The sequence below is a fragment of the Lissotriton vulgaris genome, chromosome 4_1, assembly GCF_964263255.1.
Source record: "Lissotriton vulgaris chromosome 4_1, aLisVul1.2, whole genome shotgun sequence".
NCBI lineage: Eukaryota > Metazoa > Chordata > Amphibia > Caudata > Salamandridae > Lissotriton > Lissotriton vulgaris.
Genome location: NC_141691.1, coordinates 291,752,541 through 291,767,284, shown reverse-complemented (window position 1 = coordinate 291,767,284; position 14,744 = coordinate 291,752,541).

Below are 14,744 nucleotides of genomic sequence, written 5' to 3'. Positions count from 1 at the left end.
GCCTGCCAGCAATAAAACCATTTTGGTCAGGGTGAATCAAATGTGTTGCTTTTTAAAACGATTAGCTAAAAGTTTGGTGATTATTTTATAGTCAGAATGTAATAATGTGATGGGGTGTTAAGAATTAGGATCTTCGCTAGCCTTTCCCTTTTTCAAAAAGCTGACTATATTCCCATTTCTGAATGACAATGGTATCGCCCCACCTTCTAAAATTGAGTTAGCTAACAATAAAAAATAATCCGAAAGGGCGCTATGAAAGATTTCTTTAAAATCTGCAGTGAGGCCATCCGGGCCGCAGGCTTTGCCGCTCTGAAGATTTTTTATGACCTCCACCAGCTCATAATTTGTAAAAGGCCTTGCCATACTCATTTTATCCATATCCGAGAGTACCAGCAATTCATTTCTCTGGAGGAAACCTCTCAGGGATGTGATATCAATAACCAGTTGTTGGCCCTATATAGACCTATAATGTTGTAGCATTAAATCACCTATTTTTACTTGGTCGTCAGTACGTGAAGCAGTTTAAGGACATTTTATGCAGTTATCTGGTTAGTAACAGCCTGCTCCCTTGCCTGCCAAGCAAGGAACCTACCAGTAAAATTACTTTCTTGATACATTTTTTGTCTTTGTTGCTCGTAAAAGGATTCACTCTTAAGATAATATCTTTCGCTAAGATCCCGTTTATCCTGATGAAGCTGCAGCTGGTTAAAAACTGTTGGGTTGCTAAGAAATGCATTGAGAGACCCTTGTACTGTCTGCTCTTGAGATCGCTTTTCTTCCATTTCCTTCCTAAGATTATCAGCATCCTTTCCGGTGGCCAGCCCTCGAATAAAAGCCTTGAGTGAGCCCCAAACCACATGTAAAGGTGCAGAGCAATGGTTTTGCGTGAGAAATTGTTTAATCTCGGTTTCAGTAGAGAGCAACCAATTCTCTTCCGATAGATATAACCTATTTAGCATTCATTTTTTAGGGGGCCTAATATAATCCCCTGAATGTAACTCAAGAATCAGAAAAAAATTGATGGGTGATAAGGTATGAAACCTGCCTGACAAGAAAGTATAGGTGATCTTAGTTGGGAATGCAACCCTCCAAGGATCCAATATGTCTAGAGTCATGCCATAGTTTTGTATAACTCTTACAGTTTTAGGTTTTAGCTGTTTTTTGGACAGAGTAGAGAAGTTGATTTTAGGATTCATCAAAAAATGTAAATCCCCCCTAAAATCAATTCACCAGGTACTTGAATTAGAAATTGAAAAGATTATTTGTACGGCGTTGGATTGTCCTCGACTGGGGCATGTATACTGGTGAAAGTTAAAAGTTTGTGCCCTAAGTTACAGGTGGCCCAACACCACCGTCCACTCTGAGTTTGCAAAATTAGCAACTTCCGCCTGAAGCCTTTCATTAAAGAATATCGCCCTCCCCCAATGGGATGCTAAAGATGAAGAAAACCTCCTATAGGCTGCCCAGGACCTAAACATAGAAAAGTCTGGTAGCTTCCCAGCTGGTATATGGGTTTCTTGTAACAAAATACCCGTTGAATTTACTGTCTTAATCCATGCCTCAATTGCCCTCATTTTCGTTTTGTTATTAAGAGCATTAATGTTACAAGAGGTAACTTTCAGAATTTCCTTTTTAGCCATTTACAACAGAGAAGATAATTACCAGCCTTAATAGCATTAATAAAAAGTATGACATGCTCTCTTAAGATAAATTGCATGAGCCACTCAGATATAGTGCATGCACCATGAGTGTGAAAATACAACCTTTTATTGGAGAAAGGCTATATGTATGGAATAAATGATGTTCTGCTGTAAATCCACATTTGATATAAAATGTGACAAACTGATAAAACCATAAGATATAAGAGAGGATGTATAATTAATTGTGCGACAGGATCTTGAGACTATCCTATAATGACGAGAACTAGTAAAAAACAGTGATACCTTGCTTTTTCAAAATATATTTGCAGAAAGGATGTTCTAGCAACAAACGTTGAAGCCGGTGACCCCAAAGAAACCTGAGGAAGGTGCTACAGTATCTATTGTTCTACGCACCGAAACGCGTCGACGCATTTGTGTTTCATGTAGAATCCAAACTAGGTCCAGTGAACAATTGATACACTTATAAAAATAGTACTATTGATGTCCCGTCACTTCCTTATGAACCAATGACCTTTGGATCAAATAATTGAGAGTGGTAGTAATATCATTAAGCCACGTTGTGCAGGGGTTCGTTGAAAATTGCTTTGTGTTTTTTATATTATAGAAACTCTTCTTTTTACTGTAACTTTATGTATTTTTTGCATGTGACTTTTGCTTCAAATGATTCTGATGTCTAATATTGGATCTAATAAGCTGTGTGCATATATAGTGAAATGTAATGAACTGTGATGATTGATTGCTTTGATTAACTGTTTTTATTATATCTTTTCAAAGATCGCCCTTTGAAATTTTAATGTGTTATTGTGTATAACTTGTTATATTTTTATTAAAAAGACTGTGAACGTTCCTATTTTTAGTGTGGAAATTTAATTTCTTTGGTTTAGCTTTTCCAAGCTCGACGATAGAGTGTTTAGATAATATAGGTATGGAGTTTCAATAAGGCCATACATGAATGTTCACCCAGGGACTTCTCTTTGACTGATTGTCAGTGTACCCTGTTCCCTGGTGATAGTGGGGTACTCTCTCTCTAGATATCATTAATAAAAAGTATACAGTGAGACTATGACAATGATAAGTGGCTCCATCTGTGATCTAACAGAATATGAATCTATTAACACAAAATGGATGTATATGTGTATGGATTTTAAAAAAATTGATTTTGTTTTTCCCCATACCCCTTTTCTACCCTTGTGACCCCTCCCAACCCCGGCAGCCAGTGTGAGCAGAACACTGACCCTGATCTGACAAGCTTCTGCCCCCTTGGCTGGTACTATGACTTGGTGTCTAATGTCCTCGGCCTAACTACCCTGCCTTCCTTCAAACTAAAAAATTTAAAAAAATGAAAAGCAGCAAGGAAAAACGAACGAGACACAAAATAAATCAGAAAGGTTATCAATAAAGAGCTATCTAAGAGAGAGCGGCAGAGCAGAACAGCAAAAACAAGAGATTGAAACTGAATGAACAATTACCTTTGTTTAAATATACCATTTTAACATTAGAATGTATTGGCCTTGTATTAACTGATTAATGTCTGCAGGTTATTTGAAGTTTACATTCGTTGCTGTCATTCTCGCATCTTCCGGGGCATTTACAGACAAAGCGGTCAGCCCAGCTACCCTCATTCAAAAGAAAAAAGAACACCAGTATGTACCCATACAACCAGAAAAAGAAGTAAAACCAAGAGACAATAGGAAACAAAGCTACCTAAGAAAAATATGCTAGTAAATGACAAATCCCAAGATAAAAGAGCCAGAGCACACAGCCAGGACATACACTTGAAAACAAAATAGAAAATAATTTTAGAGCCCATTGTAAATGCATAGTATTAACGAAATATCATAATTTGAAACTGGGGAATGTAAACGTTCTTCGGATTTTCCCAAGGAGATTTGTTGCAACAGTTCCTGTGCTTCCGGGACATTATAAAATATGTGAAACCTGCCCTTGACTAACACTTTTTACTTGCTCTGTTGAGCAATCATGGCCTGTGACCCCTGTTTCTTGAATAGATGTAGAATTTTGACAAATTCCTTACTCCTTTTGGCTGCCGAAGCCGACATGTCCGGAAAGATGCGGCAAAGTGGAACTTCTGTCGAGGTAAACTGTCGCTGTTTAATTGCCGCAGATAGAATTTGTTCCTTTACCCTATAATCCCAAAGTTGACCAGCATAGTTCATGGGAATTTAGCATTAGGAGGAGAATAGCAGGCAAGCGATGTTCTCGCATGAGAGTAAGATCACCATTAAACTCTGGGAGGATATTCTTTTTGAAAAATTAATCTACTCACTGTAGAGTCTGCTGTCCCTCAAGGCCTTCCGGATGCCCAGAATCCGTAGATTCGAGCACTTGGAGTGGTTTTCTAATTCCTTGAGTTTGTATTCCAATGCTGCTTTCTGGATTTGGAAAGTGGAAACTTTGCTATTCATAGTTGAGACTTGATCCTCCAGCTGCGGGATCCTGGCTTCGGTCTCAAGAAGCCGCGTCAGCACCTGAGCCATGATTTCCTCGATTTTGGATAGACGATCATGGATTGCGGCTAGCTCAGCAGATTGAGACACTGTCAGTCCAAATTCAGGTTAAGGAGGCTCTTGGCATCCCTTTGCATAGAGAAACACCTATTCTCCTGGGAGAGGTTGTCTTGAGTAGCTTCTGGCCTACCTTCAGGCTGTGAAAGCTGCCTAGAGAGCATAGAGCCAGCTAAGATAGGCCGGACCCGGAAGCAGACGTCCAAAAAAGTAAAAAAGCAGAAGCCAAAAAGAAAGAACTACAGCTTCCAGAAGCCCAAGTGGCTGTGCAGAAAAAGTAGCCAGGTGAAATTCAAATTAGCCGGTGAGCCAGTTCAGGATAGTATATAGCTGAGGTAATGGCGGTTGTTATACAAATTCAGAGGGGAATGCCGCATCTGAACGTTTGCCTCGCGTCTAAGCTGTTTCTTAGCTCCCGCAATTGATTTTTGCAGAGCTCGGCAGCCTCCCGTGTTCAGGTCCGCGTCTGACGTTCGTTCTTGCCCTGCTTCAGCCACGAAGAAGGAAGGTGGTGTGGCTACGGCATGATCAGCCGGCCATCAGCATCTGCCCGGTTGTGGCAGTTCCATCACTGAGTAACCTGAAAAGCCAGTTGCAATGAAATTATTGAGGAGGAAGCTCTGCATGGTGGGTGTGCAAGTTATAGTCACCCTAGGGCATGAGATGGAACCTAGAGCCTCCTCAGTCACTACTACGTACACCTATCTTTACAGAGAGAGGTTTTAGCAGAGAGGCCAGTCCCTCCACACACCCTACAATGCACACCTGTCATCTGAGACAGAATCTGAAATGAGAGGCCAGTCCTTCCACACATCCTACTACACAAACCAGTCATGTGAAAAGGAGGTCCAAAAGGAGAGGGAAGTCCCTACGCACACCCTACTATGCACACCTATCATCTGAGAGAGAGAGATCTGAAAGGATAGGACAGTCCCTCCCCACACCCTAATATGCACACCTGTCATCTGAGAGAGAGTTCTGAAAGGAGAGCCCGGTCCTTCTTGCATCCTACTACACACACTTATCATTACAGAGAGAGGTCTCAGCAGAGAGGCCAGTCTCTTCACACACCCTACAATGCACACCTGTCATCTGAGAGAGAATCTGAAATGAGAGGCCAGTCCCTCCTCACATCCTACTACACAAACCAGTCATGTGAAAAGGAGGTCTAAAAGGAGAGGGAAGTCCCTACTTACGCCCTACTATGCACACCTATCATCTGAGAGAGAGATCTGAAAGGATAGCCGAGTCCCTCCTCATATCCTATTATGTACAACAATCATTACAGAGAGGTCTCAGTAGAGAGACTAGTCACCCTATACACACTGCTTTGCAGAACCGTCATTGCGAGAGTAATGGTACCTCAAAAAATATTGCTGGTGACATGTTTTGATATCAGTTACATAACTGAGCAAATAACAATACGTATTGACCATTTATCTGTTTAAAACTCAGACATTTTACAACGATTTTGCAAACTGTGAACCATATTCTGTTTTGTTACAATAAAACCACATTCTTTTACTAAAGTAATGTCAGAACACAACATATGTAATAAATGATTCTGCCATACATACACTCACAAAAATAATTAGTTCACTTTTGAAAACCCTCAAAATTCACTTACAAAAACAAAGGTTAAAATACCAGTATAGTTAGTTGTAATAGAAATAATTGTTTAAATGTTTACAAAATCTTGAGAATTCACAGAAAAAAACAAACATTAAAGTATTGTTAAAATCAGGTGAATTTGTTAGTATGAACATTAATGTTGTGCCCCCCAAAAAACTGAGGAATGTTGTACTGTCAGGCTTTTAATAATATACTAATTTATAGCGCAATATGTATGAAAGTGATGTCATTTGTGATGTCATTGAACATGTCATCAGTGATGTCATGTGTGAGGTCATAAGCAGTGCATGGTGGGGCACAAGTTACAGTTAGTGCTGCTAATTATAACTGGTGAATATCTGTGGATTTTGTTGTTCAAAACATTAATGTTCATACTGACAAATTGACCAAAATATAATCCTGCTTTAACCTGAATATTTGGATATATACATACATATGCAAAAAACAAGCAGATGACTCTGGGTAGTTCTCCAGTTCAGAAGGAAAGCAGCTCCTGTATAGATCACCCTCGATACCAGAGACACTCTAAATTTGCTCACCTCAAATGTCTGCATCTCTATCAAAGTCTTTAAGCATTCGAATAGCACAGTGCCATCCATCCCACACTCTAAAATGACAAAAGTATTTTACCACTGCAGGCAGAGTATTATAGCTTGGACCTGGCACAATCCCAACCAAGCCAAACCGAAATAAACACAAGCAACCCCATTCACATGCTTTATTCTCATTAGAGCTCTCTAGAGAGGTACAGCTTTGTCCAGACACAAGGGCGCACCCAGTATAAGTCAAAACAATACCCTTTCAGGCTTAGAGTGACACATAAATTATGTAAAAAAGAAGTGTGGAACTCTGGGTAGTTCTCAAGTTTTGGTGGAACACGGCTCTTGTATAGATACAATAGATACATACATACATTTATATACACACACACACATACTTTGTCTCTTGATGTTGGTTTCTGACCTCTCTTTTGCATCTTTCTGCTCATTTCCCACCTTTATTTTGCCTCTTTCTGTTTGTTTAGCACCTTTATTTTGCCTCTTCCTGCTTGTTTCTCCCCTTTATTTTGCCTGTTGCTGCTGATTTCTGATCTTTATTTTGCCTCTTTCTTCTCTTTCCCAACCTTTATTTTGCCTTTTTCGTCATTCCTCACCTTTATTTTAGGGTGGGGTGGTAAACACCCCTCCGCAAGCACCAAGGGGACTTCATCCTCAAAACAGTAAGGCCAGGAGGCGTGTTTGTAGAGTGGTTGAGTATAGGGGTTGGGCCTCTGATGAGGTCTTAGCAATTCCAATATGTGGGACTAACTGGGGGTAAAAATAGGGGTTCTTGGCCCCAGCGACCATCAGCAGTCAAGGGGACTTTATCCCCCAACCAGTAGTGCACCAAGATGCCCATTTACACAGTGTTTGAGAAAGAGGTGGGATCTCTGACGATGTCTCAGTAATATCGCTGTGTGAGAATTACAGGTGCTTAGAATAGGGGTTCTGGGCCCCAAAGACCCTTAGCAGCCAAGGGGACTTAATCTCCCAGCAAGCAGTATGCCAGGAGACCCGATTCCAGAGTGATTGAGAAAGGGGGTGGGACTCTGATGAGGTCTCAGCAGTCCCACTGTGTGGGACCTACAGGTGGTAGCAATAGAGTTCTTAGTACCCAACGACCCTCAGCAGCCAAGGGAACTTCATCCTCCCAACCAGTAGTGTTCCAGGAGGTGTGTTTGCAGAGTGGTTGAGAAAGGGGGAGGGACCTATGATGAGGTCTCATCAATCCTGATGTGTGGGTCCTACTGGTGGTAGAAATAGGGGTGTGCATCAAGAGGGTGTGCAATTGATAGTGAGAGGGGCGGGGAAGGGGAGGTCTTTCTTCTTGATACCCTGATACCCTCACACACCCCAAAGGATGTCATGCTTCATCATTGGGCCAAGTTTCTCATCGTGCCAGTGCAGCAATGCCCGACAGGCTCCTGCAAACCGGGCTCTTTGGCAGAGATTTTTTGAAGTAGCCGTAGGGTGTGTGCGGGTGTGAGGGCTGGATGGTGCACCGGAAAGTGGGTTAAAATAAGTCTAGAGCTTTCCTACTCATATATGTTTTATTATTGTGGTAGCTCTAGCTTAACCCTTTCCACGCTGCGCGACTTTTTGCGCAGTGCGGGCGCTTTTTGATTGGGCGGAGTTCGGACGGCCCTCAGCTGTCCTCCGCACAAGACCACAGTGACGTTGGACGGCCGGGGAGATCCAATGCACGCAAGGAGTTAATCACAAATTGTGGATGCCCTAAATGGATATAATGTTCCTACAGGTCTGTCAAGGTGTGGTAGGTCAACAAGTTTCATGCCTACTTTGTGCCTAACGGGTCATATGGCACTTCGTCAGGACCATGAAAACCTAAAGGTGAGTAGTGCACTACCACAGGTCTGGTTCTCGTAATTAAGTCTGTGGACCAGACGCAATAGAATATACCCAAGTAGATTTATACCGGGGTAGGAGACCTGGTGGAACAAGAAGGAGTAAGGGGGAGAAAAACAATCAATGGAGAGTTAAGGCAGGCGTGAACAAATCTCAGCAGGTTCTCTTTGTGGCAATACAAGTTAAAGTCAACAGGCTAAATGTAGCAGTGAGGTAGCGGGCGCATGCAGGTGTGGTACTATGCATTGTTGCAGTACCCAGGCTTCCCTGATTTACTTCATTATGTCGAAGGATTGATCAGCATAAGTGTGTTAGTGTGCACTAAGTCTGCCACTTATGGCAGCTAGGCATACAAAATTACATTCGATGATCAAAGGCTAAAACTGCTGTTATACACGTATGCGGGGAACACTATCAATATGCTGGTGTATGTGACACAATGGATATAAATATAGGCAATATTTCATGCACAAACAGCAACGTACCAGGTGCCAAAACTTAGCTGCATGCATTGGCGGTAAACGGGACATTGCGGGCGAAGGACACATGCAGAGTGGTGGGTGCTCCTAGGTGCCCATGGTAAAAGCAAGTGCGTAAAACTAAGCAAAGCACACATTTAAATTAAAACTGGCACATGCCGATACTTGAATAATCAAGGGTTAACCATAGCAACGTCAACGTGTAAAGACTCACCCGTAGTATGGAAGCCTACTGCTGACGGGGGAGGCTGAGCACGTTGTTGCTCTGTGGCTGTAAAAAGAGTAAGGTGGTCACAAAGAGAGGCCGTGGTACGTAGCTTACTGGTGTCCATGCAGCATGGAGGAGCCAGGGAAGTAGAATACTCACAAAGGTTGGCAGATGACTTTCGTTTATCCTACCCCAGCACTGGGCCCGTGCAAGCTGCTTCCGGGTCCAATGCTTATGTTCACCTTGGGACAACAAAATTGTCACAGAGCTAGAATGGTAACCGGAGTGGCCACCTTGGGGGTAGTGGTTTCAATACAACTTTATCAGGGTGTGTAAATATCGTGGCTGTGCTAACAGCCACTAAACGTGCATGTAGGTTCTTATGTAAAATACGGTAGGGGGGCATGTAAACAAAGTTTAAAAGTCAGGGACGTAACAGGCAACAATTAGTTTATATTCAGAGATGTCAATTATGCATTTGCATCATGTTTAAAAACAACCAAAAACGCATTAGTTTGTAATGCGTGATGAGAATTATGGGAACACAGTTACCTAACGAGCAATGTACCAGGGCTTAAGAGGATTAACAATGGGCCTGGCGACTTGGGAAAATGCTAGATAAGCACATCCTTTATTAGCAGTGAAGGACCTGTGCGGATGAGGGGGATCAGTCTCATAGAGGGCCTGTGTTAATAGGCTCACCCGGTGATAGAAGTATGGTGTTGTGCATCATCTTTTTTAACAATTTAATTCCACTCAAAGGATGTCATTGTTAAGACCCCGGGTGTCAGATGTAATCTTAAAAACCCAGTTTTGTTCCTTCCTAAACAAAGCTTTTTTTTAAATGTTTGGGAAGGCTTCCAGGATGGTCCAATGTAGGTCATTGGGGTGTGGTTATGTTGATCATAGTGTGCACACATCTTTGTATTGGTCTTTCTACATCTGATGTTGCTTCTATGTTCAGTCATCCTTGTTTTTGCTGGGTGGGTTGTCATACCTATTTACTGAAGGTGGCAGGGGCGGGTGATTAGATAAATACAGCTGCGTGTATTGCAGTTAGTATGCCTGTTTTGTCTCCATGTCCAAGTTTCTGTAAGTGAGATGGTCTTGGTGGCTTTGTTTAGGGGACAGACTACACATTGTCTGCAAGGGTAGTGGCCTGTGACTGGGTGCAGGTTCCATAATGTACTAGGTGGCAATGGTGCATTTCATTTCGGTCTGGTGTTGATGAGTAAGTCTTTGATGTTGGAAGTGCATTTGAAGGCGAATCCAGGCTTACTGAGGGGCTGTTCTCCTACCTGGAGATTTCCCCAGTTTTTATTGATGACCCTTTTTTATCATATTGGATTCTGATGTGTAGGTCATGACACATGTGATCAGGTCAGAATTAGGTTTGGAATGTGTCTCAAGTAACCCTGGGCGAAGAATTACGCTCCGTTCGCGGAGTTTGCGGAGTTTCGGCAACTCCGCGCTCCGCGGAGAACGCGAAGTTGTCGAATACTCCGCAAACTGCTGCGTAGCGTAGTTCTCGCGCGCCCAATAGCATTTTCGCGTGCGCGAGGATGCTTGTTGGTAAGATCGAGTTGCCGAACATGCAGAAACTGCAATCTGGCACAGAATATCTCGCGAACACGTTAGTAGTGACCGGAAATAAGGGGACGCGAGCGGGCGGGACAAACCTCAAGGGTAACTTTGCGCGCTACACATCCCGAGCATGCAGGCAATCAATCAATCAATCAATCAGGATATTTGTATAGCGCGCTACTCACCCAGAGGGTCTCAAGGCACTTGGGGGAGGGGGGTCCGCTACTGCTCGAACAGCCATGTCTTGAGTTGCTTCCTGAAGCAGAGGTGGTCTTGGGTCAGGCGGAGGTGGATGGGGAGGGAGTTCCAAGTCTTAGCTGCCAGGTAGGAGAAGGATCTTCCTCCCATGGTGGCTCTTCGGATGCGTGGCACGGTGGCGAGGGCGTGGCTGGTCGATCGTAGCTGGCGGGTGGGAGTGTAGAAGGTCAGGCGGTTGTTGAGGTACCTGGGGCCCAGGTCGTGGAGGGCCTTGTGTGCGTGGGTGAGGAGTTGGAACGTGATTCTCTTGCTGACGGGGAGCCAGTGAAGGTCTCTCAGGTGTCCGGAGATGTGGCTGTGTCGGGGGATGTCCAAGATGAGTCATGCGGAGGCGTTCTGGATGTGTTAGTCTTTTCTGGAGTTTGGCTGTGGTTCCGGTATAGAGGGTGTTTCCATAGTCCAGTCGCGTGGTGACGAGTGCCTGTGTGACCGTCTTCCTGGTTTCGGTGGCGAGCCATGAGAAGATCTTTCGGAGCATGCGTAGGAGGTTGAAGCATGATGATGAGACGGCGTTGACTTGTCTGGTCATCGAGAGGGAGGAGTCCAGGATGAAGCCCAGGTTGCGTGCGTGGTCCGTTGGTTTGGGTGCGCTGCCCAGGGCAGGGGGCCACCAGGAGTCGTCCCAGGCGGAGGGTGATGATCCAAGGATGAGGACTTCCGTCTTGTCTGAGTTCAGTTTCAGGCGGCTGTTCCTCATCCACTCGACTACGTCTTTCATCCCTTCGTGTAGGTTGGTTCTGGTGGTTCCTGGGTCGTTGGTGAGGGAGAGGATCAGCTGGGTGTCGTCGGTGTAGGAGATGATGTTGAGGTTGTGTTGGCGTACGATGGCTGCGAGGGGGCTCATGTAGACGTTGAAGAGGGTGGGGCTGAGTGATGATCCTTGTGGTACGCCGCATATGACTTCGGTGGCCTTGGATCTGTACGGGGGGAGGCGGACTCTCTGGGTTCTTCTGGTGAGGAACGAGATGACCCACTCCAGTGCCTTCTCTTGGATTCCGATGTTGCTGAAGCGCTGCACTAGGGTGCGGTGGCAGACCGTATTGAATTCTGCGGAGAGGTCCAGGAGGATGAGGGACTCTGTTTCCCAGTTGTCGAGCAGGGCTCGGATGTCTTCAGTGGCTGCGATGAGGGCGGTCTCGGCGCTGTGGTTGGCGCGGAAACCGGACTGCGAGTGGTCGAGGCTGGTTTGGCGAGCGCAATTGGTGATCCACTGTGTGAGGTTGTTGGCTGCTTGGTTGGGGTCCGTTGAGCTGGCGGGCGGGTTCTGGCTCAGTGAAGTGGTGAGCTGGTCGGTGGTGATCTTGTTCCAGTTCCCGCAGGGAACCTGTTGCGGGTGGTGGTGAGTCGTGGTCTTTCTGAAGCTGAAGTGGACGCAGCTGTGGTCTGTCCAGTGGAGTCCGGTGGAGTGGCTGAAGGAGATGTACTTGCTGGAGGAGAAGACTGGGTCAAGCGTGTGTCCGGCGTAGTGGGTGGGGGTGTTCACCAGTTGCATGAATCCGAGGTTGGCGAGGTTGTCCAGCAGGGTGGTGGTGGTGTTGTCGTTGTTGTTCTCCAGGTGGAAGTTGAGGTCCCCTAGGAGGATGTAGTCAGCAGAGGCGAGGGCGTGCGGGCTGATGAAGTCTGCGATGTCTTCGCTGAATTGTGTGCGAGGTCCTGGGGGTCTGTAGAAGAGGGTGCCTCTGAGTGTGGTCTTGGGGTCAGTGTGTATCTGGAAGTGAAGATGTTAAGCGGCTGTGAGGGTGTCGTCTGAGTTGGTCGTGATGCGGATGGTGTTCTTGTAGACGATGGCGATGCCTCCTCCTGGCTCGTTGACGCGGTCTCTCCGGGTGATCTTGTATCCGTCCGGGATGGCGACGGCGATGTCGGGCGCTGAGGAGGCGTTCATCCATGTTTCCGTGAGGAAGGCGACGTCTGGAGATGTGGTGTCGAGCAGGTTCCAGAGTTCCACGGCGCTCCCGAAGACAAAAAATGGCTTGCGAACGGGTCAAGCAAGCTACTACGCATGCTCGCGGAGCTATGCGTAGTTCGCGGAGTGCAAGTGCATCTTCGCGTAGCTCGCGGAGTGCGGCTACGCGAACTACGCCCAGGCTTAGTCTCAAGTAGAGCTGATCTGTTGGTGTTACGGGCTCTTTTCTGTGCATTTTTTATTTTGCTCATGGGGTATTGTCTGTGAACTAGGTGTGTGCTCAGTTCAGAAGTTTGCCTTTCGAAATCCGCACCGTTACTACAGTTCCTTCGTATATGTAAAAACTCTCCGTATGGAAGGTTCTCCATTAGGGCTTTTGGGTGAAAGCTGTGGTAAAGTAATGTACAGTGACTGTCTGTAGGTTTTTTGTAAGTGATGATGTCCAGTCTGTCTTGTTTTTAGATGACCAAGAGGTCAAGGAAAGGTAGTTCTTGCTCAGAGCTGTTGGCTTTAAGTTTGATGTAGACTGTTTATCCAGGTAATGAAGACAGGGATGTGATTTGCATCCCCCTTCCAGAACACCAGGATGTCATCTATATAGCGTCGCCACAATTGGACGTTGTCCAAGAAGGGGTTGGAATTAATGAGCTTGTGCTTGCCCTCAAAGTCTGACATGTAAAGACATGCCAGACTAGGTGCAAAGGTGCTGCCCATAGAGTATCTGTGGATCTGGTGGAGGAGAAGATCCTCGAATTGAAAGAAATGTTCTGCAATGTGTGCACATTCCATGACAAAACTTCTGGGGGTTGGTGAGGTCCTAGTGTTGTTGTGGAGGATTTCCTCTACTACTTCAAGCGTGATTCGTTGAGGAATGTTAGTGTAGAGGGCCTCAACGGCTAATGTTAATAGACCATCAGGTTGAGTGCCCTCTAAGTTGGTTGCCTCTATCAACTTGAGGACGTCTCTGGTGTCTTGCAGGAATGTGGGTGTAGTTTGGACCAACGGTTGGCAGAAGTGGTCACAGAACTTAGAGAGGGGTTCCAAGACTGACACTATGCCCGAGACGATGGGTCTCCTGGGGGGTGGTTGTACCCCTTTGTGGATTTTGGGCAGTGTATAGAAATATCATGGGCACCCAGGAGCACCCACCACTCTGCGTGTGTCCTTCGCTCGCAATGTCCTGTTTACCGCCAATGTACACGGCTAAGGTTTTGCACCTGGTACGTCGCTGTTTGTGTATGAAATATTGCCTATATTTATATCCATTGTGTCACATACACCAGCATAGTGATAGTGTTCCCCGCATACGTATATAACAGCAGTTTTAGCCTTTGATCACCTAATGCAATTTTGTATGCCTAGCTGCCATAAGAGGCAGACTTAGTGCACACTAACTCACTTGTGCTAATCAATCCTTCAACATAACTAAGTAAATGGGAGAAGCCTGGGTACCGCAACAATGCATTATACCACACGTGCATGTGCCCGCTACCTCACTGCTACATTTAGCCTGTTGATTTTTAACTTGTATTGCCACAAACAGCAACCCGCCGAGATTTTTTCTCCCCTGCCTTAACTCTCCATTGGTTGTTCTTCTCCCCCTTCCTCCTTCTTTTTCCACCAGGTCTCCTAGCCCTATATGAGTCTACTAGGGTATACTCTACTGTGTCTGGTCATCAGATTTAATTACGAGAACCAAACCTGTGGCGGTGCACCACTCATCTTTAGCTATTCATGGTCCTGACAAAGTGCGATCTGACCCTTTTAGGGGCAAACTAGGCATGAAACATGTTGACCCATCACCCACGACAGACCAGTAGGAACATTATATCCATTTAGGGCATCCACAATTTTTAATTAAGCCAGAGCTACCACAGTAATAAAACATATAAGAGTAGGACAGCTCTAGACTTATTTTAACCCACATTCCTGTGCACTAGCCAGCCCTCACACCCACACGCACCCTACAGCTTTTTCAAAAGATCTCCACCAAAAGGCCCCGTTTATGGGAACCCGTTGGACATTACAGTGCCGGTCCAACAAGGAGCTTGGCCCAATGATGAAGCATGACATCCTTCGGACTGTG